This window comes from Hordeum vulgare, chromosome 7H, assembly GCF_904849725.1.
Source record: "Hordeum vulgare subsp. vulgare chromosome 7H, MorexV3_pseudomolecules_assembly, whole genome shotgun sequence".
Classification (NCBI taxonomy): domain Eukaryota; kingdom Viridiplantae; phylum Streptophyta; class Magnoliopsida; order Poales; family Poaceae; genus Hordeum; species Hordeum vulgare.
The window spans coordinates 566332869-566356953 of NC_058524.1; the positions used below are offsets into that span (position 1 = coordinate 566332869).

Below are 24085 nucleotides of genomic sequence, written 5' to 3' on the forward strand. Positions count from 1 at the left end.
CCAGTGCCAGTTTCTGTCTGCCGATGTCTGTGAATTGCAGGTTTTATACCTATATTTACAGTGCCCGAAAAATTCCACAGAAAATATATAAAAAAGCAGCGTTGCAGAAGACTCCAGACGCCCGAAGGAGAGCCAGAGGGGGGACACCCCCCACCCAGGCGGCCACCTGGCGTGGCCTAGGGGGAGGTCGCACCACCATGCCGCCTGGGCGAGTGGGACCTCCCCTCGTGCCCCCCTTTGGCCCTATTTTTACCCCAGTGGAGGAAACCCTGATTCTGGGCCCCTTTTCTCCAAAAGCAATTCCGATCTCCGCCGCCATCGCCAACAAGTTTCGGGGGACCATAATTCCTGTGTCGGCACCTTGCCGGGACGGGGAAGTGGCCCCGGATTCATGTCCATCGATGTTGCTTCCTCCCTCCATGAAGCGGAAGTAGTTCCTCCTCGGGGCTGATGTCTTCTACAGTAGCTATGTGGTTAATTCTCTCTCCCATGATGTGTTCTTGATTGTGATCATAGGCTATGTTAACCTAGGGTAATCCCATGATGTTTCCCCTTCTTCTATGTATTGGATTGATGTACTCACTTGATCTTATCTAGTATAATCCCCGTGACCATGGTGACAATGGTCTATTGGACATGGGTTAGAATAATATTTCATGAGTGATTTCCTCTTTTGTGAATTGATTGAAGATTGAGAGTCTCTTGGTGCTTGTCTTTGACTATCCTTGAGATACGTTGTGGTGATTGTGGTACTCTCTTTGGATGGCCGCGGTGATATTGGGAAATCCATAGATGAGAACTACGAACTCTGAGGTGTGCTTTTGTAGCCCTACATAATTATCGTCCTCTCTTGATCACAAAGGAATGACCTCCGAGTACGTCTCCATTGCATGTTTTAGTGGAAATGTCATGTGATTAGACTATGCAAATGTTGTTGGGAGTTGCCACTAGTGAAAGTAAGTTCTGTAAGTTTCACACCATTGTTACACCGTTTATGCTCACTTTTGTCACTTGCTACCTTGCTGTAATTTTTATTACAGATTTATATTACCTTGCTTTGCCACACCTATCACCCATATTTTACCATCTCTTCGCTGAACTAGTGCACCTATACAATTTACCATTGTATTAGGTGTGTTGGGGACATAAGAGACTTCTTGTTTCTTAATTGCAGGGTTGCTTGAGAGAGACCATCTTCAACCTCTACTTCCCTGAGTTCGATAAACCTTAGGTCATCCACTTGAGGGAAATTGCTGCTGTCCTACAAACCTCTGCACTTGGAGGCCCAACATAGTCTACAAGAATAGAAGCGTGCGTAGACATCAAGCTATTTCTGGCGCCGTTACCGGGGAGGTGAGTGCTTGAAGGTATATCTTTAGATCTTGCAATTAAATCTTTTCTTTTCTTGTTTTTATTTTCACTAGTTAGGCTTATGGAAAACTACACTCTTAGTTTGCTGCTTGGGGAAGGCCGCTTTACCGGACCCGTGTAGAGAAGTCTCCTCCACCTACTGAATGTATCACATTCAAAATACCACTTGGGATAATTGAAATAATTAGGAATGATTGTTATGCAGGAGATGGAACAGTCAATCCTAGTTTTCATTTGTCGAAACTTACAGAACTTTGTGAGTTGTTTAAGATTTCAGGTTTGACAAGAGATGGAGTCATGAGGAAATTATTTGCCTTGTCACTGAAAGGAAAAGCATTGGAATGGTATAGGCTACAAGATGATTCTCACCTATGGGATTGGGAAGAGATTCAGTCTCTCTTTTACTACAAGTTTTATCCTCTTCATGAAGTCCATGAGAATAGGAATTATGTTTACAATTTCTATCCACATGACGGAGAGAGCATAGCTCAAGCTTGGGGGAGACTGAAAACTTTAATGCTAAAATGTCCTAACCATGGGCTCCCCAAAGATATGATTATTACTAATTTCTATGCGAGGCTCTCTCGAGAGGATAAAGTCTTGCTCGATGCTTCCTCTATGGGTTCTTTCACAAACGAAAGGATTGATGCTAAATGGGAACTCCTTGAAAGAATTCAACGCAATACTGAAGATTGGGAGATCGACAAAGGTAAAGAGTCATGTATAAATTTTGAGTATGATTGCATTAAGGCCTTTGTTGAAACTGCAAGTTTTAATAAGTTTAGTGCTAAGATTGGGCTTGATTCTCAACTCCTTGTTGATTTCCTCAAATCTTTTGCTTCACATCTTAATATGCCTAAGGAGAATTGGATCAAGCATCATGAACCTTTTAAAGATATTTGCAAACAAAATGAAATTGTTAATGATAATTGCAACATGCATGATCCAATTCCTGAAAATGAAGTTTTATATAAGCATGTTAATTTTTGTGGAGTGGATAGACCTTGTGAAAGTCCTATGATTGAAGAAGATAAGTATTGTAAGCAACATAAGCGTGAAAGAAAAATTACTTGGGTTAGAGATTTAAATGAAATTGCTAGAGAATTGTGTGACCTTTATCCTTTTACTTGTGAAATTTGTGGTATAGAGGGGCACTTTAATTTTCAATGCATGTACTTTCAAAACATAACTGTTAACCAGTTGTGTGATAACATGATCACTTCTGATCTTTATGATGAACTTATGTTATCTTTGATGTGTGAAGAGTTATCAAAAAAAACTTCTTGGCTAGATGATAATGACTTAGGAATAAACAACACTTTGCAAAAATGCCTTCTCTATTGTGTTGTTAATTGCCATGAAAATCATTACATAAGTAAGATTAGAAGGGAGGGAACTTTACCAAAGCATGAAAATGTCTCTTATGTTTCCACTAATAAAAAGGAGAGTTTCTCCCAAGTTTCCCCTATTGTTTCTAATGATAAACCAGAATATTTGGAGAAGCTTCCTCTCCAACCACTCCCTCCTAAGGTGAAGAAGAAGAAAAAGAAGAGGAGTAAGAGGAACAAGAAGGAAGAAGAATGGGTATCAACCTGGCCTGAGCATATTCCTCGCATCAACTTTTATCCTAACAAACATAAATTTATGGAGGATGGTGAGCTTGATTGCATTCATTATTATCTTGATGATAAGTCCGTAGGTACTATTGAAGATGATTTTTATTATGATATGCATGTTGCTTATTTTGATTGGGAAGATGATGATAATGCTACTTATGATCTTGAATTTTGTTTGGTACCAACTTTGAAAATGATGATATGGAAAGCTCTAAGCTTGGGGATGATAGGATTGCAAGTCCTTTACCCATTAGTGATGTGATAATTGATAATTCTTTTGCTAGTAAGAATAAAGACAACATGTTTACAAATATAGTTGCTAGCAATAATAATGCTCTTCTCTACCATGATGATGTTATAACTCCTATCTATACTGATTATAAAGATACCTATGACATAAGGAGAAATTATCCATATGAAACTGGTCATAATCATGGAGGGAATTACTCCCTTGCTGAACACCATCTCCCCAATACACAATTAATCTATGGTGTTCAGGTTGTTTATGATAGTCCTACTCCCACTGTTACCAATGAGAAAGATTATGCTTATGTGGAGAGTAAGATACCTTTTTGCATGTGGATCATGGTAACAATTCTTTATGCGATACTTATATTTTTGAGTTTATTCATGATCCCACTGAAAATTATTATGCGAAGGGAACATATGCTTATAGATATTTCAATAATATCAAGTTCCCTCTCTTTATGTTGAGGGTTTTGAAGCTGCACTTGTTTTGCCTTCCTATGCTTATTGCTTTGTGCTTCAATGAACTATTCCATTGCAATATTCCTATGCATAGGAAGCATGTTAGACTTAAATGTGTTTAGTATTTGCTTCTTGATGCTCACTTTTTTTCTACAACTCTTATTCCTACGAGAGCATCATTAAAATCTTAAGCCTATCTTTATGGCTATAAAGAAAGAGCTCTAGGGAGACAACCCTTGTTATCTTTACTTTGAGTTTTTTACTTTCAGTTTTTAGTGGTCTTGATGTGTGTTACTACTGTAGCAACATCATTGTATCTTTATTTTTAAGCTTTGTGCCAAGTTTTAGCCTCCGATTGCAAGAAAGTTCAAAAGTTGTGACATGCTGTCCAGAAACAGATTCTGTCTGCTTGACGGAAAAATTCACCAAAAATCACCAGATCATCTTTTTGATCTGAATTGTTTTGGAAGTATGCTCTATACAATTGGCTTTCTAGACTCTGTTCTGAGTTTTTTCATTTGAGTTGCAGAAGTGCCCTGAAAAAATTATTTACTAACTGCTGGTTTGTTTTTCACAAATTCTGCCACGTTTTGCGTTTTCATTGTTTTGCAAATCTTAAGCTTGCTTTTTCTTTGCAAACACTTTTTGAAAATCTTGAGAAACAGTAGCGCTTCATGAAAATCTTTATTTCCAGTGGATAAAATATATTTTATTATGAGTACTAACCACTTTAATCAGCTTATGATGAGTTTCGTATGAAGGAAGTTTTCAAGTATGCGATGGAAGATGATGAAAGAAGATCCAGGAGTGTCAATCACTCAAGCTTGGGGATGCCTCCATGCACCCCCAATAAATATTCAAGGAGACTCAAGCGTCTAAGCTTGGGGATGCCCCCGTGCATCCCCTTCTCCATCAACAATCATCAGTTCGTCCTTCTCCATGCTATATTTTTATCACTTCATATATTATGTGCTATGCTTGGAGCGTCCCACTCTTTACTTTTTTAGTTTGTTTTAGTTTTGCTTGCTGTTCATAACAATTTGGACCCTAGCCTTCTTTGTTTGGGAGAGAAACACGCTCCACTCCACCCTAGAACACAACATAGGTTTTCATGTTTATCGTTTTGTGTGTTCTTTATATTTTCATAGGTGCTGTCATGCTTAGCTCTTAGTTGTCATGCTTTATCTTTTTAAGAGATTTTATTTAAGTTGCTTTTGGAACTCTCTTGAGTTATCATGCTTATCTTGTTTAGAGAGTTGTCTTGTTGCACTGAGTTGTGTGTCTTGCATGAGTAGGTAATTGAGGTTGCTATTTAAGTATAGTAGTAACTTGCAATAGTTTTGAGGTATTGATTTGAGTAATGTTTGGACTTTTGGTGTCAAGAGCTTGAGCCTATTAGTGATATGTGTCGTATTTTCGGCAATCCGTGTGTATTTTCAAAACTAAAAAAATATTAGTTGAGAACTCTAGCTACTTGATGGATCGCTAACCTCTGGAGGGGTTGGAATATATAGAGTACCCTCAAGTTATCATGGGTCGAGGATGCGCAAGGATAAACAAACCCCCAAACACTCCTCCTTGGGGTACTTGTCTCTTTGTGAATCTCCTGGCTAGATAGAGAGTTACCGATAATAAGTGCATGAGTTCTTCGGACTAATGCGAGCATTCGATTGTTGGCATTTCCACCATCCATATTTTGCTAGCCTCTTCGGTATCGTGCATTGCCCTTTCTCATCTTGAGAGTTGGTGCATACTTCACCGGTGCATCCAAACCCTTGGCATGATACGCTTTGTCATCATAAGCGTCATTATATCCTTCCTCAAAACAGCCACCATACCTACCTATCAAGACATTTCCATAGCCTTTCCGAGATACATTGCCATGCAACATCCACCATCTCATGACTTGATCTTCATGTCATACATGCTTTTGCTTGATCGAGGAGCCGCATGCTAGTTGGGCTTTGCCCTTATTATTGCTACATGACGCGCTAGTATCATTGAATATCGTGCTACATTGGCAGAGTCATACATTTGCATACATCATGATAGTTTTCATTTATCTTTATGTTGAGTACTTATTATAAAGTGTGAAGATCTTCTTCTTATTTCTTGTAAAATATAGGGTGTTGCCCTTAAGTGAGGAAAAGATCCCAAAGAGGAAAAATTAAAAGATCCCAAAAGAGGACACATGAAAAGATCCCAAAGAGGACAAATCAGAGATAAATAGAAAGAGCCAAAGAGGCCACAAAAAAAGGAAAGAAAAAAAGAAATAAAACGAGAGAAGGGGGCAACACTACTATTCCTTTCGAAAGATCCACACTCGTACTCCATTGTTATATTTGTACTCCATAGAGATTATCATTCATGGATAACATGTGGGGACCCTTACACTATGGAACTTGGCTTGTATATTCCAATGATGAGCCTCCTCAAATGAGCTCTAGGTCTTCATGAGCAAGCAAGTTGGATGAACCCCCACTAGTTGCATTGGAGAGCTTACCTTAGCTCATATGTGCATCCGTTGCATGGCAATCCCTACTCCTCACATCATATCTATCATTTGGCTTTCTCTCACCTATGATTGTCCTCATTAATGTTAGACTTTCACACCTTTTTTGTCTTCCTTCCCCATCATTTATCTATTTGCCATCCTAAGTGCCAACTATCTTGCTTGCGCTCATCCATTGCATGATTGCTCAAAGTCGAAAGGGAGAGGATCATTTTGACTTGTGCGTGACTAGTGGTCTCGGGACGAGTCAAAATAAGATTCCGAAGGAGACCAAATGTGAAGTTTTAGTAGACTGAGTTCTCAATTAAACTATATTGTATTTTATGCTCTAAACCCATCTCCCACTTCTTGCACGCAAACACCATTTAGAGACATTCGAGTCACGTACAACGAGAGCTCTAGCACCTTATGTTCTTACTTTGCTAGTTTCAATACTAGATATAGACTCTTGCTTGTTATTGTCTTGACTTGAATTGCATATCTTACTTGCTTTACTTTGAAGTTCTTATATGTGTGTTAGCATGTCACCACAGAAATGATGCTTGTTATCATTTACCTACTCGAGGACGAGCAAGAATTAAGCTTGGGGATGTTGATACGTCCCAAACGTATCTATAATTTCTGCTTGCTCCATGCAAGTTTTGGATGATATTGCTATGTGTTTTGTACACTTTCATATCTTTTTCAACATATTTGGACTAACCTACTAACTCAGTGCACCCAATGCCAGTATTGTCTGGTGATGTTTGTGAATTGCAGGTTTATACCCATATTTATAGTGCCCAAAAAATTCCATAGAAAATATATAAAAAATCAGCATTCCTGAAGACTCCAAACGCCCGAAGGAGAGCCAGAGGGGGGCCACCCCCCACCCAGGCGGCCACCTGGTGCGGCCTAGGGGGAGGCCGCGCCACCAGGACGCCTGGGGTGAGTGGGACCTCCCCTGGTGCCCCCTTTTGGCCCTATTTTTACCCCCGTGGAGGAAACCCTGATTCCGGACCCCTTTTCTCTAGAAGCAATTCCGATCTCCGCCGCCATCGCCAACAAGTTTCGGGGGACCAGAGTTCCTGTGCCGGCACCCTGCCGGGACGGGGAAGTTCCCCCGGATTCATCTCCATCGATGTTGCTTCCTCCCTCCATGAAGCGTGAGTAGTTCCTCCTCGGGGTTGAGGTCTTCTACAGTAGCTATGTGGTTAATTCTCTCTCCCATGATGTGATCTTGATTGTGATCATAGGCTATGTTAAGCTAGGGTGATCCCATGATGTTTCCCCTTCTTCTATGTATTGGATTGATGTACTCACTTGATCTTATCTAGTATAATCCCCGAGACCATGGTGACAACCGTCTATTGGACATGGATTAGAAGAATATTTTCATGAGTGATTTCCTCTTTTGTCAATTGATTGAAGATTGAGAGTCTCTTGGTGCTTGTCTTTGACTATCCTTGAGATACGTTGTGGTGATTGTGGTACTCTCTTTGGATGGCCGCGGTGACATTGGGAAATCCATAGATGAGAACTACGAACTCTGAGGTGTGCTTTTGTAGCCCTACATAATTCTCGTCCTCTCTTCTATACTACTAATAAAAGATCAAACGAGAACTTATCTAAGTACACACAACTAACCCACAAAAAACAAACATCAATCATCACCACACAATTAGTCAACAAATTGCAATCTAACGGCCTTCCACCATCCATGCACCACGACGGTGTGCAGTTACCAAATTCACCAAAGGCTGACCGTGCTCCACCTCCTCCTACAGCGAGCAAACAAAAATAGATCCAACTGTTGCACCTCCCCGCAAAAAAAAAACCGTGCTCCACCTCCTCCTCGGGCTGCTGCCGCACTGCTCGCATGCCTTCCACCCGGAGTGCATCGACCCCTGGCTGGAGGCGCGGATCACATGCCCGCTCTGCCGCGCCAACCTCGAGAAGCCGCCGCCTCCGCTGCCGCCCGCCGTGGCGCCCCCGTCGCCGGAGCAGGTGGCATGGCGTCAGCCCTCGCCTTCGTCGTCGCCGCCGCACACCGTGGCGATACCGGTGCAGAAAGAGGAGGAGAGCGACGAGGACGACAGGAAGGAGGAGGCGATGGAGCTAGAGATGCCGCGCAACGAGCGGCAGGCGGCGAGGCTGCCGAGGTCGCACTCGACGGGGCACTCGCTCTTCGCGGCGTCGGCGGCGGCCGCCGAGCGGAGCGACCACGAGAGGTTCACGCTACGGCTGCCGCACCACGTGAGGGAGCAAGTGCTCAGGTCGCGCCGCCTGCGCCACGCCACCAGCCTGATCGACCTCGCCGGAGCGAGCCCCGAGGGGAGCGTGCGCGGAGGCCGGCCCGTGGGTGGGGGAGGCAGCTACGGCAATGCCGACGGCGGGCGGCGGTGGCAGGCGTTCCTGGCGAGGACGATGTCGTGGGACTGAGGGGGAGGCAACGGGTCGGTGCGGAAGGGGTGGGACGGGTCCACGCGGAGGGGAAGGGACGATCCCGAGTCGAGCAAAAAGGGGGCCGCTTCGTCGGCGGTGGCGCGGCCATGATGAACTCCACGCCGCCACCGGAACTGCGGCGCAGATCTTGAGTGTAAAAAATGCGTATAATTTGCTTATTTTTTTAGCTTGTGCGCCAGTTTTATATCTCTTGCAGATGAGAATGAGATGACAGGCTGCTCTTTTTTGAAAAGATCATTTTTTGTTTAGGTTTTTTTTTCTTTGCGGGGTATTTTTTGTTTAGATTAGAAGAGCTTTTGTTAAGAGACGCTATTTGTGGGAAGAGCATTTGGCTAGCTGCGAGCTTGAGCCGTAAGGCAGAGCAAATTGCACTGCTGGTGATTGATGCCTCTTCAATCATTACGGCATGTCCGTCATTCTTTGTGAGATTCCTGTTTTTGGTTGGGCGTCGGTCGATCTTCTCCTTTTCTTGTCTTTTCTATTCCACTGTCTCCCTCATGATCGATTTAGTATACAAGTAAGAAATTAAAGGAAGATTCATTCATGTGTGAACAACTGGGAGGAGGTTCTTGCGCTGCTTAAGAAATCAGCGGATAAGTTTCGTCACAAAAAAATAATTTGCAGCTCGATTTAGTATAATGTGTGTGTTTCAATATTTTTGCAGCTATATATATATATACTAAAATTTTAGTATTAAAAGTAATTTATAAATTATTCGGTTAGTCGTGCGTTGCACGTGCATGCTAACTAGTGATCACAAAGTTATGACCTCTGAGTACGTCTCCATTGCATGTTTTAGTGGAAATATCATGTGATTAGACTATCTTAATGTTGTTGGGAGTTGCCACTAGTGAAAGTATGAAGGCAAGACCTTGTTTCTCACCATTGTTACACCGTTTATGCTCACTTATGTCACTTGCTACCTTGCTGTAATTTTTATTACAGATTTATATTACCTTGCTTTGCCACACCTATCGCCCATATTTTACCATCTCTTCGCTGAATTAGTGCACCTATACAATTTACCATTGTATTAGGTGTGTTGGGGACACAAGAAACTTCTTGTTTCTTAGATGCAGGGTTGCTTGAGAAAGACCATCTTCTGTTGGAAATATGCCCTAGAGGCAATAATAAAATGGTTATTATAATATTTTCTTGTTCATGATAATCGTCTATTGTTCATGCTATAATTGTATTAACATGAAACAGTAATACATGTGTGAATAAATAGATCACAATGTGTCCCTAGCAAGCCTCTAGTTGGCTAGCTCATTGATCAATAGATGATCATGGTTTTTCTCATCATGGACATTAGATGTCATTGATAACGGGATCACATCATTGGGAGAATGATGTGATGGACAAGACCCAATCCTAAGCATAGCACTAGATCGTGTTGTTCGTATGCTAAAGATTTTCTAATGTCAAGTGTCTTTTCCTTCGACCGTGAGATTGTGCAACTCCCGGATACCGTAGGAGTGCTTTGCGTGTATCAAACGTCACAACATAACTGGGTGACTATAAAGGTGCACTACGGGTATCTCCGAAAGTGTCTGTTGGGTTGTTACGAATTGAGATCGGGATTTGACACTCCGCGTGACGGAGAGGTATCTCTAGGCCCACTCGGTAGAACATCATCATGAGCTCAATGTGACTAAGGAGTTAGTCACAAGATGATGTGCTACGGAATGAGTAAAGAGACTTACCAGTAACGAGATTGAACAAGGTATAGGTATATCAACGATCGAATCTCGGGCAAGTTCTATACCGACAGACATAGGGAATTGTATACGGGACTGATTGAATCCTTGACATCGTGGTTCATCCGATGAGATCATCATAGAACATGTGGGAGCCACCATGGGTATCCAGACCCCGCTGATGGTTATTGGCCTGAGAGATGTCTCGGTCATGTCTGCATGCCTCCCGAACTCGTAGGGTCTACACACTTAAGGTTCGATGATGCTAGGGTTATATGGAATTGTTATACGAGGTTACTGTTGGGGATATTATCTGTTGTGTGACCCGCCCTAGTTGGGCCGGGTCACCAAGCGGGCGACTCATCCTTTGGCGATTCAAGCCTTGGCCTATAAGCCCAGGAGCTAGACGGCGGTTCGAGATCCTCGTGGAGAATCAATCATTGGGAAGATCTCCAAGTCTTGGAAAGCACGACGACTTAGAGATAGAAAGAATCATGACTTGCATGATGGCAAGGACTCTTGTAAACCCTAAGGGCTCGACCTGTATATAAAGGCGAGTCCCAGGGAAGGAGAGGGGAGGTTAGCAATCATCGAGTGCTAGGTCAGGCGAGTTATGCCCTCCTTGTAATCGAAACACCATCAATACAACACAAAGCAGGACGTAGTCTTTTACCTCCTCTCGAGGGGCCGAACCTGGGTAAATCTCTGTCTCGCTCGCGTTCAACCCCTTTGAGTCGCCACCAAGGTGCGATGGCTCCAACACTAAGTCCTTTCACGAGGACATCTGCCGTGACAAAACCACGACAGTTGGCGCCCACCATGGGGCCTACACACGGTGGAGTTGAGTTCTCAAAGGGAGCCCTACCAGGGTCAGGGAGCTACGTGGCGGGGCTCATGACTTGGAGCCGCCGAGGAAAGTACTACATCAATAACTCGCTGTGGGGGCCCGAGGCCGATTCCATCGAATCCGGCTACAGAGTCCCCTTCGGCAAGATCAACATCTTTATCGGCATGGTTGGATCGCCTGCACCTGAGCCGGACATCTTCACCGACATCGTTGAGCCGGCCAGGTATGTTCGCCCTGTTGCAACGCCAAACCTAACCCGCCCGGTCTTTGTTGGTTTCACACATGGATCAGAGGAACCAGAACGATCGGCGACTCAGGAGACTACGCCGGTCAACACTGCTGACGAATCATCCATGGGCGACTCAGATTCAATTCAGTCTCTTCACGGGGGCTGCCTCGGAGGCTTGTCATTGGCAATGAACCCCGAGGTCCTTGACCGGACCCGCCGTCAAATCGCCGTGTACATGGCAGGGGCGACTCAGCCCCAGCAAAATGTTGGGGAACGTCGCATGGGAAACAAAAATTTTCCTACGCGCACGAAGACCTATCATGGTGATGTCCATCTACGAGAGGGGATTTCCGATCTACGTACCCTTGTAGATCGCACAGCAGAAGCGTTAGTGAACGCGGTTGATGTAGTGGAACGTCCTCAAATCCGAATGCTATTTAACCTTATCCAAGGACCTCCTCGGTCAAATCCGATTCAACTAAAGTTGGAGAAACCGACACTTGCCAGTCATCTTTGAGCAACGGAGTTACTCGTAGCGATGAAACCAGTCTCTCGTAAGCGTACGAGTAATGTCGGTCCAAGCCGCTTCAATCCAACAATACCGTAGAATCAAGAAAAGACTAAGGAGGGAAGCAAGACACACATCACCGCCCACAAAAACTTTTGTGTTCGACTCGAGATTACATCTACGCATGAACCTAGCTCATGATGCCACTGTTGGGGAACGTCGCATGGGAAACAAAATTTTTCCTACGCGCACGAAGACCTATCATGGTGATGTCCATCTACGAGAGGGGATTTCCGATCTACGTACCCTTGTAGATCGCACAGCAGAAGTGTTAGTGAACGCGGTTGATGTAGTGGAATGTCCTCACGTCCCTCGATCCGCCCCGCGAACCGTCCCACGAACCGTCCCGTGATCCGTCCCACGATCTAGTGCCGAACGGACGTCACCTCCGCGTTCAGCACTCGTACAGCTCGATGATGATCTCGGCCTTCTTGATCCAGCAAGAGAGACGGAGAGGTAGATGAGTTCTCCGGCAGCGTGATGACGCTCCGGAGGTTGGTGGTGATCTAATCTCAGCAGGGCTCCGCCCGAGCTCCGCAGAAATGCGATCTAGAGGTAAAACCGTGGAGGTATGTGGTCGGGCTGCCTTGAAAAAGTTGTCTCAAATCAGCCCTAAAACCCCACTATATATAGGAGGGAGGGAGGGGAGGAGGCAGCCTCAAAACCTAAAGGATAGGCCGGAATTGGAGGTGGAGGAGTCCTACTCCAATCCTACTTGGAGTAGGATTCCACCTTCCCACTTGGAAACTCTTTCCACCTTGTGTATTTTCCTTCTCAAACCTTATGGGCCTTAGTGGGAACTTATTCCAGCCCACTAGGGGCTGGTTTATCTCTTCCCATAGCCCATGAGACCCCTTGGGGCGTGATACCCCTCCTGATGGTCCCCGGCACGCCTCCCGGCACTCCCAGTACACTACCGATGAGCCCGAAACTTTTCCGGTAATGCACGAAAACCTTCCGGTAACCAAATGAGGTCATCCTATATATCAATCTTCGTTTCCGGATCATTCCGGAAACCCTCGTGACGTCCGTGATCTCATCCGGGACTCCGAACAACATTCGGTAACCAACCATATAACTCAAATACGCATAAAACAACGTCGAACCTTAAGTGTGCAGACCCTGCGGGTTCGAGAACTATGTAGACATGACCCGAGAGACTCCTCGGTCAATATCCAATAGCGGGACCTGGATGCCCATATTGGATCCTACATATTCTATGAAGATCTTATCGTTTTGAACCTCAGTGCCAAGGATTCATATAATCCCGTATGTCATTCCCTTTGTCCTTCGGTATGTTACTTGCCTGAGATTCGATCGTCAGTATCCGCATACCTATTTCAATCTCGTTTACCGGCAAGTCTCTTTAATCGTTCCGTAATACAAGATCCCGCAACTTACACTAAGTCACATTGCTTGCAAGGCTTGTGTGTGATTTTGTATTACCGAGTGGGCCCCAAGATACCTCTCCATCATACGGAGTGACAAATCCCAGTCTTGATCCATACTAACTCAACGAACACCTTCGAAGATACCTATAGAGCATCTTTATAGTCACCTAGTTACGTTACGACGTTTGATACACACAAAGCATTCCTCCGGTGTTAGTGAGTTATATGATCTCATGGTCATAGGAACAAATACTTGACACGCACAAAACGGTAGCAACAAAATGACACGATCAACATGCTACGTCTATTAGTTTGGGTCTAGTCCATCACATGATTCTCCTAATGATGTGATCCCGGTATCAAGTAACAACACTTGCCTATGGCCAGGAAACCTTGACCATCTTTGATCAACAAGCTAGCCAACTAGAGGCTTACTAGGGACAGTGCTTTGTCTATGTATCCACACAAGTATTGTGTTTCCAATCAATACAATTATAGCATGGATAATAAACGATTATCATGAACAAAGAAATATAATAATAACTAATTATTATTGCCTCTAGGCAATATTTCCAACAGTCTCCCACTTGCACTAGAGTCAATAATCTAGTTCATATCACCATGTGATTTCAACGAATCCAACACCCATATAGTTCTGGGGTCTGATCACGTCTTGCTCGTGAGAGAGGTTTTAGTCAACGGTTCTGAAACTTTCATATCCGTGCGTTCTTTACAAATCTTTATGTCATCTTATAGATGCTGCTACTACGTGTTATTCGGAAATGCTCCAGATATCTACTCTACTATACGAATCCGTTTCACTACTCATAGTTATTCGGATTAGTGTCAAAGCTTGCATCGACGTAACCCTTTACGACGAACTCTTTAACCACCTCCATAATCGAGAAAAATTCGTTAGTCTATTTAGTTACTAAGGATAACTTTGACCGCTGAACAGTGATTCAATCCTGGATCACTCTGTGTACCTCTTAACAGACTTGCTGCAAGGCACACGTCAAGTGCGGTACTCAGCATGGCATACTTTAGAGTCTACGGCTAAGGCATAGAAGACGACCTTCGTCCATTCTCTTTATTCTGCCGTGGTCGGGTTTTGAGTCTTACTCAAATTCACACCTTACAACGCAACCAAGAACTCCTTCTTTGCTGATCTATTTTGAACTCCTTCAAAAACTTGTCAAGGCATGCATCTTGTTGAAACTTCCATTAAGCGCTTTTGATCTATCTCCATAGATCTTTGATGCTCAACATTCAAGTAGCGCAATCCAGGTATTCCTTTGAAAACTCCTTTCAAACAACCTTGTATGCTTTACAGAAATTCTACATTACTTCTGATCCACAATATGTCAACCACATATACTTATCAGAAATTCTATAGTGCTCCCACTCACTTCTTTGGAAATACAAGTTTCTCATAAACCTTGTACAAACCCAAAATCTTTGATCATCTCATCAAAGTGTATATTCCAACTCCGAGATGCTTGTACCAGTCCATTGAAGGATCGCTGGAGCTTGCATACTTGCTAGTATCCTTAGGATCGACAAAACCTCCTGGTTGTATCACATACAATGTTTGCTCAAGGAAACCGTCTAGGAAACAATGTTTTGACATCCTATGTGCAATATTTCTTAAATAATGCAGCAACTACTAACATAATTCTAACAGACTTTTAGCATCGCTACGAGTGAGAGAGTCTCATCATAGTCAACTGTTTGATCTTGTCAGAAACATATTTGCGACAAGTCGAGCTTTTCTTAATAGTGACTTATCACCATCATCGTCTGTCTTCCTTTTAAAGATCCATCTTTGCTCAATAGTCTTATGACCATCAAGTAGTTCTTCCAAAGTCTACACTTTGTTTTCATACATGGATCCTCTCTCGGATTTCATGGCTTCCAGCCATTTGTCGGAATCCGGGCCCACCATTGCTTTCTCCATAACTCGTAGGTTCACTGTTGCTCAACAATATGACCTCCAAGACAGGGTTACTGTACCACTCTGCAGTAGTACGTGACCTTGTCAACCTACGAGGCTTGCAGTAACTTGATCTGATGCTCGATGATCACCATCATCAGCTTTCACTTCAATTGGTGTAGGCGCCACAGGAACAACTTCCCGCGCCCTGCTACACACTAGTTGAAGTGATGGTTCAATAACCTCATCAAGTTCTACCACCCTCCCACTCAATTCTTTCGAGAGAAACCTTTCCTCGAGAAAGGATCCGTTTCTAGAAACAAACACTTTGCTTTCGGATCTGAGATAGGAGATGTACCCAACTGTTTTGGATATCCTATGAAGATGCATTTATCCGCTTTGGGTTCGAGCTTATCAGACTGAAACTTTTTCACATAAGTGTCGAAGCCCCAAACTTTCAAGAAACGACAGTTTAGATTTCTCTAAACCTCAGTCTATACTGTGTCATCTCAACGGAAATACGCGGTGCCCTATTTAAAGTGAATGCGGTTGTCTCTAATGCATAACCCATAAACGATAGTGGTAATTTGATAAGAGACATCATAGCATGCACCATACCAAATAGTGCGTGGCTATGACGTTCAGACACATCATCACACTATGATGTTCCAGGTGGCATGAACCGCGAAACAATTTCCACATTGTCTTAACTGCGTACCAAAACTCGTAACTCAGATATTCATTTCTATGATCATATCATAGACAGTTTATCCTCTTGTTACGACAAACTTCACTCCTGAAACAGAATTGAACTTTTCAATATTTCAGACTTGTGATTCATTAAGTAAATACTCTTGTATCTACTCAAATCGTCATTGAAGTAAGAACATAATGATATCCACTGCGTGCCTCAGCACCCATTGGACTGCATACATCAAAATGTATCACTTCCAACAAGTTACTATCTTGTTTCATCTCAATGAAAACAAGGCCTTGCACATGTGGTATGATTTGCATGTCACTAGTGATTCAAAATCAAGTGAGTATAAAGATCCATCAGCATGGAGCCTCTTCATGCAATTTATACCAACATGACTCAAGCGACAGTGCCACAAGTAAGTGGTACTATCATCATTACCTCGTATCTTTTGGCACCAATATCATGAACATGTGTAACACTACGATCGAGATTCAATAAACCATTGAAGGTGATTATTCAAGCAAATAGAGTAACCATTATTCTCTTTAAATAAATAATCGTATTGCAATAAACACGATCCAATCATGTTCATGCTTAACGCAAGCACCAAATAACAATTATTTAGGTTTAACACCAATCCCGATGGTAGAGGGAGCGTGCGACGTTTGATCATATCAACCTTGGAAACACTTCCAACACGTATCGTCACCTCGCCTTTAGCTAGTCTCCGTTTATGCCGTAGCTTTCATTTCGTGTTACTAATCACTTAGCAAACAAACCGGTATCCAATACCCTTGTGCTACTAGGAGTACTAGTAAAGTACACATCAACATCATGTATATCAAATATACTTCTTTCGACTTTTGTCAGCCTTCTTATCTACCAAGTACCTAGAGTTGCTCCGCCTCAGTGACTGTTCCCCTCATAACAGAAGCACTTAGTCCCGGGCTTGGGTTTAATCTGGGATCTCTTCATTAGTGCAGCAACTGCTTTGCCGTTTCATGAAGTATCCCTTCTATCCCTTGCCTTTCTCGAAACTTAGTGGTTTTACTAACCATCAACTGTTGATGCTCCTTCTTGATTTCTACTCTCGCAGTGTCAAACATCGCGAATCGCTCAAGGATGATTGTATCTATCCTTGATATGTTATAGTTCATCACGAAGCTCTCACAGCTTGGTGGCAGTGACTTTGGAGAACCATCACTATCTTATCTGGAAGATCAACTCCCACTTGATTCAAGCGATTGTCGTACTCAGATAATCTGAGCACACGCTCAATGATTGAGATTTTTTCCTTTACTTCGTGGACAAAGAATTTTGTCAGAGGTCTCATACCTCTTAACAAGGGCACAAGCATGAAATCATAATTTCATCTCTTTAGAACATCTCTTATGTTCCCTGACATTTCAAAACGTCTTCGATGCCTTGCTTCTAAGCCATTAAGTATTTTGTACTGAACTATCGTGTAGTCATCAGAAACGTGTATGTAGGATGTTCACAACATCTACAGACGATGCTCGAGGTGCAGCACACCGAGTGGCGCATTAAGGACATAAGCCTTCTGCGCAGCAACGAGGACAATCCTCGGTTTTATAGACTCAGTCTGCAAAGTTTGCTACAATCAACTTTCAACTAAATTTTCTCTAGGAACATATAAAAACAGTAGAGCTATAGCGCAAGCTACATCGTAATTCGCAAGGACCATTAGACTATGTTCAGGACAATTAGTTCAATTAATCATATTACTTAAGAACTCCCACTCAAAAAGTACATCTCTCTAGTCATTTGAGTGGTACATGATCCAAATCCACTATCTCAAGTCCGATCATCACGTGAGTCGAGAATAGTTTCAGTGGTAAGCATCTCTATGCTAATCATATCAACTATACAATTCATGCTCGACCTTTCGGTCTCATGTGTTCCGAGGCCATGTCTGCACATGCTAGGCTCGTCAAGCTTAACCCGAGTGTTCCGCGTGTGCAACTGTTTTGCACCCGTTGTATGTGAACGTTGAGTCTATCACACCCGATCATCACGTGGTGTCTCGAAACGAAGAACTGTCGCAGCGGTGCACAGTCGGGGAGAACACAATTTCGTCTTGAAATTTTAGTGAGAGATCACCTCATAATGTTACCGTCGTTCTAAGCAAAATAAGGTGCATAAAAGGATTAACATCACATGCAATTCTTAAGTGACATGATATGGCCATCATCACGTGCTCCTTGATCTCCATCACCAAAGCACCGGCATGATCTTCTTGTCACCGGTGCCACACCATGATCTCCATCAACGTGTCGCCATCGGGGTTGTCGTGCTACTCACGCTATTACTACTAAAGCTACATCCTAGCAAAATAGTAAACGCATCTGCAAGCACAAACATTAGTTTAAAGATAACCCTATGGCTCCTGCCGGTTACCGTACCATCGACGTGCAAGTCGATATTATCTATTACAACATGATCATCTCATACATCCAATATATCACATCACATCGTTGGCCATATCACATCACAAGCATACCCTACAAAAACAAGTTAGACGTCCTCTAATTTGTTGTTGCATGTTTTATATGGTGACCATGGGTATCTAGTAGGATCGCATCTTACTTACGCAAACACCACAACGGAGATATATGAATTGCTATTTAACCTTATCCAAGGACCTCCTCGGTCAAATCCGATTCAACTAAAGTTGGAGAAACCGACACTTGCCAGTCATCTTTGAGCAACGGAGTTACTCGTAGCGATGAAACCAGTCTCTCGTAAGCGTACGAGTAATGTCGGTCCAAGCCGCTTCAATCCAACAATACCGCAGAATCAAGAAAAGACTAAGGAGGGAAGCAAGACACACATCACCGCCCACAAAAACTTTTGTGTTCGACTCGAGATTACATCTACGCATGAACCTAGCTCATGATGCCACTGTTGGGGAACGTCGCATGGGAAACAAAATTTTTCCTACGCGCACGAAGACCTATCATGGTGATGTCCATCTACGAGAGGGGATTTCCGATCTACGTACCCTTGTAGATCGCACAGCAGAAGCGTTAGTGAACGCGGTTGATGTAGTGGAATGTCCTCACGTCCCTCGATCCGCCCCGCGAACCGTCCCACGAACCGTCCCGTGATCCGTCCCACGATCTAGTGCCGAACGGACGTCACCTCCGTGTTCAGCACTCGTACAGCTCGATGATGATCTCGGCCTTCTTGATCCAGCAAGAGAGACGGAGAGGTAGATGAGTTCTCCGGCAGCGTGACGACGCTCCGGAGGTTGGTGGTGATCTAATCTCAGCAGGGCTCCGCCCGAGCTCCGCAGAAATGCGATCTAGAGGTAAAACCGTGGAGGTATGTGGTCGGGCTGCCTTGAAAAAGTTGTCTCAAATCAGCCCTAAAACCCCACTATATATAGGAGGGAGGGAGGGGAGGAGGCAGCCTCAAAACCTAAAGGATAGGCCGGAATTGGAGGTGGAGGAGTCCTACTCCAATCCTACTTGGAGTAGGATTCCACCTTCCCACTTGGAAACTCTTTCCACCTTGTGTATTTTCCTTCTCAAACCTTATGGGCCTTAGTGGGAACTTATTCCAGCCCACTAGGGGCTGGTTTATCTCTTCCCATAGCCCATGAGACCCCTTGGGGCGTGATACCCCTCCTGATGGTCCCCGGCACCCCTCCCGGCACTCCCAGTACACTACCGATGAGCCCGAAACTTTTCCGGTAATGCACGAAAACCTTCCGGTAACCAAATGAGGTCATCCTATATATCAATCTTCATTTCCGGATCATTCCGGAAACCCTCGTGACGTCCGTGATCTCATCCGGGACTCCGAAAAACATTCGGTAACCAACCATATAACTCAAATACGCATAAAACAATGTCGAACCTTAAGTGTGCAGTCCCTGCGGGTTCGAGAACTATGTAGACATGACCCGAGAGACTCCTCGGTCAATATCCAATAGCGGAACCTGGATGCCCATATTGGATCCTACATATTCTACGAAGATCTTATCGTTTTGAACCTCAGTGCCAAGGATTCATATAATCCCGTATGTCATTCCCTTTGTCCTTCGGTATGTTACTTGCCTGAGATCCGATCGTCAGTATCCGCATACCTATTTCAATCTCGTTTACCGGCAAGTCTCTTTACTCGTTCCGTAATACAAGATCCCGCAACTTACACTAAGTCACATTGCTTGCAAGGCTTGTGTGTGATTTTGTATTACCGAGTGGGCCCCGAGATACCTCTCCATCATACGGAGTGACAAATCCCAGTCTTGATCCATACTAACTCAACGAACACCTTCGGAGATACCTGTAGAGCATCTTTATAGTCACCTAGTTACGTTACGACGTTTGATACACACAAAGCATTCCTCCGGTGTTAGTGAGTTATATGATCTCATGGTCATAGGAACAAATACTTGACACGCACAAAACGGTAGCAACAAAATGACACGATCAACATGCTACGTCTATTAGTTTGGGTCTAGTCCATCACATGATTCTCCTAATGATGTGATCCCGGTATCAAGTAACAACACTTGCCTATGGCCAGGAAACCTTGACCATCTTTGATCAACAAGCTAGCCAACTAGAGGCTTACTAGGGACAGTGCTTTGTCTATGTATCCACACAAGTATTGTGTTTCCAATCAATACAATTATAGCATGGATAATAAACGATTATCATGAACAAAGAAATATAATAATAACTAATTATTATTGCCTCTAGGGCATATTTCCAACACAAAACCCTGCAGGCAATGATGGGACTGGCAAAACATCCAGGAGCCCAGCTGCAATCTTGGTGGACTTGACGGCGGAGATAACAAGGATCATGGCGACCCCTGTAACAGCAGAAAACCAGGGCACGATAAACGCCGAGTTGGCAAAGCTAAGAGATGGGGTGGCAAAGGCTCAACGAGACGCTGAAGTAGAAGCCGCCAGGATCGAGACCCGGCAAGCTCAGATCACCGCTGAGACAACCCGCTTGAACACCAAAAACTGGCGGCTTGAGAGGCATCAGCACGCATCGGACGCTTTTCATCGGAGGAGGCACCAGGGGCGTTTACCCCCTGATATCAACCCTACCCGCCTATTCGACACTCCATGCACCCCCGGGGCAGGAGACGCTCCAGGAGGAGGGCCGGGTCAGCCGCCAAACCCGCTGCTTCAACCAGTAGTTGATCGCATTCCCCGTTTCCAGACACCTCGGGGTCACTTTTCCAACCCGGTGGACAACGTGCTCGCTGCAACTCGCCATTTAGAATCCCTTCCGATTCATGGAAACACCCCGGCCGAAATAGAGGCAAGAAACGCCATTGAGATGTTGAAGACAATGATGGTTCAAAACGCTCAGTTCTTGCACAGCCTCGATCGGCTACACTCCACCCCCCAAGCAAGACGCACCAGGAGCCGGCCAGAGGACCAGCCCGCCATAACTAGCGGAGCGTGACCCCTGCCCCAGGTTAACCCGCCTGACCATCGGGACCCGCCTGGTCGGGATCACCCGGACGTTCAAACCGGCCCAACACCACTTGTTGTAGGCGGCGGGCAGGTAGGGGTGCCATGCTTGGCCCCCGCCCTTCGCAATGAGAGGATGCCGAAAGATTTTAAAGGACCAAGGAAGGTGCCTAATTACACCCCGGACCTTGAGCCGGCGTCATGGGTTGAGAGTTACGAAAGCGCCATGGACATGCTCGATGTAAATGAAGTAGTCTGCGCCAGGTACTTCACAATGATGCTCGAGGGGACGACACGTACTTGGTTGAAAAACCTGCCACCCAACTCCATCCAAACTTGGGCCAAACTAAAAGAGCGTTTCATCAAAAACTTCCGGGGAACTTGCAAGCGCCCAATGACAATAGTCGATTTACAGCACCGCGTTCAGCGCCCCGATGAGTCGGCTCACCACTGGACACGGCGGGTCACAGAAATATCCACTCGTCGGACGGCATCACGATGGCTCAAGCTGTGCTGATCTTGGAGCAAAACTGCCACTATGAACCCTTGGTACAGAAGTTGGGGCGACTCAAGCGAAAGGTCCAGGATATGGGGGAACTGATGGGCACCCTCACTAGGTACGCCGAAGCAGATGATACCAAAGATCCAGGAGAGGATGGCAGCAAGGCCAACTCGCCGAGGAAGGGCGAGTCATCCAAAAATCATACCCGGCTTCAGGGACGCGCCCACCACAATCATGGGGGGAACGGCAAAAGAAGGCAGCAGGAAGGGTCCACGGACTTTGTCGCCAGCACCAACGCCAACAACGGCAACCAGCGCCATAAGAAGAGGGGTTACAGTGGCAAGAAGCCGCGCAATTATAATGAGATACTCAAGGCCCCCTGCCCGCATCATGCCATGGAGGACGGGCCGGCGACTCACTCTTGGGAGGACTGTTATGTGATGCAGGAATTTCGGGCGGAGGCAATGAAAAAGGGCCAAAACGGTGACCAGGGCCAATGGCCGGAACAGTTCGGTGCACCTAATCAACGCCAGAACCCGTTCGGCGGCTTCCCCGAACCGGGGGCTCAGGGCGGCTCGCAGCCAAGCAACGGCCAGTACCCAGTGCATAACTAACATCGGTATAACCCGCCCGGATTATTTCAGCAGCCACCCCCGCAGGGGGCTCCATAGGGGCAAGATGATCATGGCGGGTTCTGCAACAATCCAAAACAATTAAGCAACATGCAATACCACGTGTTCACCACCAATGCCTGCAAGCGTGATAAGAAGGTGAGTCACCGAGCGTACAGTGTATCTGAGCCGGCGCTCCCCAGGTACCTCCACTGGTCCGAGCAGACTATCTCGTGGAGTAGGGAGGATCACCCGCCCATAATTGACAACCCCGGCGACTTAGCATTGGTCGTGGCTCCTCAAGTCGGGGGGTATACCCTATCGAAGGTGCTGATGGATGGTGGTAGCAGCATCAACATACTATACTTCGACACTTTTCGAAGGATGAACCTGCTGGAGAAAGACCTAATGCCGTCAACCACGGTATTCCATGGAATTGTCCCAGGTAAGTGGGCATACCCTATAGGCCGGGTTAAACTCACAGTGGTGTTTGGAACAACATCCAATTACAGGAGTGAGTCACTTATATTTGAGGTGGTCAAGTTAAAGAGCCCTTATCATGCGTTGTTTGGGCGACCGACTTACGCCCGTTTCATGGCTCGCCCCTACTATGTTTACCTTAAACTCAAGATGCCTGTTCCTAAGGGACCCATCACGGTTGACGGTGACAGGAGGATAGCAAGAGAGTGTGAGGAAGGGGATGCGGCTTACGCAGAAGTCGCCTGTGCTGCAGAAGAGCTCAAGTATCACCAGACCAATGTTGATCCAGCAGATATGTCACCTCTCAAGAAGCCAACAACAGACGCTAAACCTCCCCTCAAGTTCAAACCAACGGATGGCACTAAGATGGTGGATTTCATTCCTGGCGACTCATCCAAGCAGTTTACTATTGGGGCGGGTCTGGATCCTAAATAGGAAAGCGCACTCATCGAATTCATCCATTAGAATCGGGACATCTTCGCGTGGAAACCTTCTGACATGCCTGGTGTACCGAGAGAATTCGCTGAGCACCATCTTAATGTTGACCCAAAAGCAAAGCCGATTCAGCAATATCTTCGTAGGTTCAATGAGGAACGACGCAAGGCAATCGGGGAAGAAGTCGCCCGTCTTGTGGCTGCCGGATTCATCGTAGAGGTCTTCCACCCCAAGTGGTTGGCCAACCTGGTCCTGGTGCTCAAGAAGAACTGCACCATCCGCATGTGCATTGACTACACAAACCTTAACAGAGCTTGTCCAAAGGACCATTTCGCCCTTCCCCGCATCGATCAAATGATTGATTCAGTGGCGGGCTGCGAGCATCTGTGTTTCCTGGACGCTTATTCCGGGTATCACCAAATCAAGATGGTTGTGGAAGATCAGGAAAAGACAGCTTTTATAACCCCATTCGGGGCTTTTTGTTATGTGTCCATGCCGTTCGGGCTAAAAAACGCTGGGGCGACTTACCAGCGCTGCATCCAAAATTGTCTCCATGGCCAAATTGGACGCAACATC

The 24085-nt window shown here is 45.1% G+C and overlaps 1 pseudogene; it reads left to right on the forward strand.

Annotated features, from left to right (window-relative positions):
- The first annotated feature begins 7906 nt into the window (after window positions 1-7906).
- On the forward strand, window positions 7907-8742 carry LOC123409317 (annotated as a pseudogene).
- The last annotated feature ends 15343 nt before the right edge of the window (window positions 8743-24085 follow it).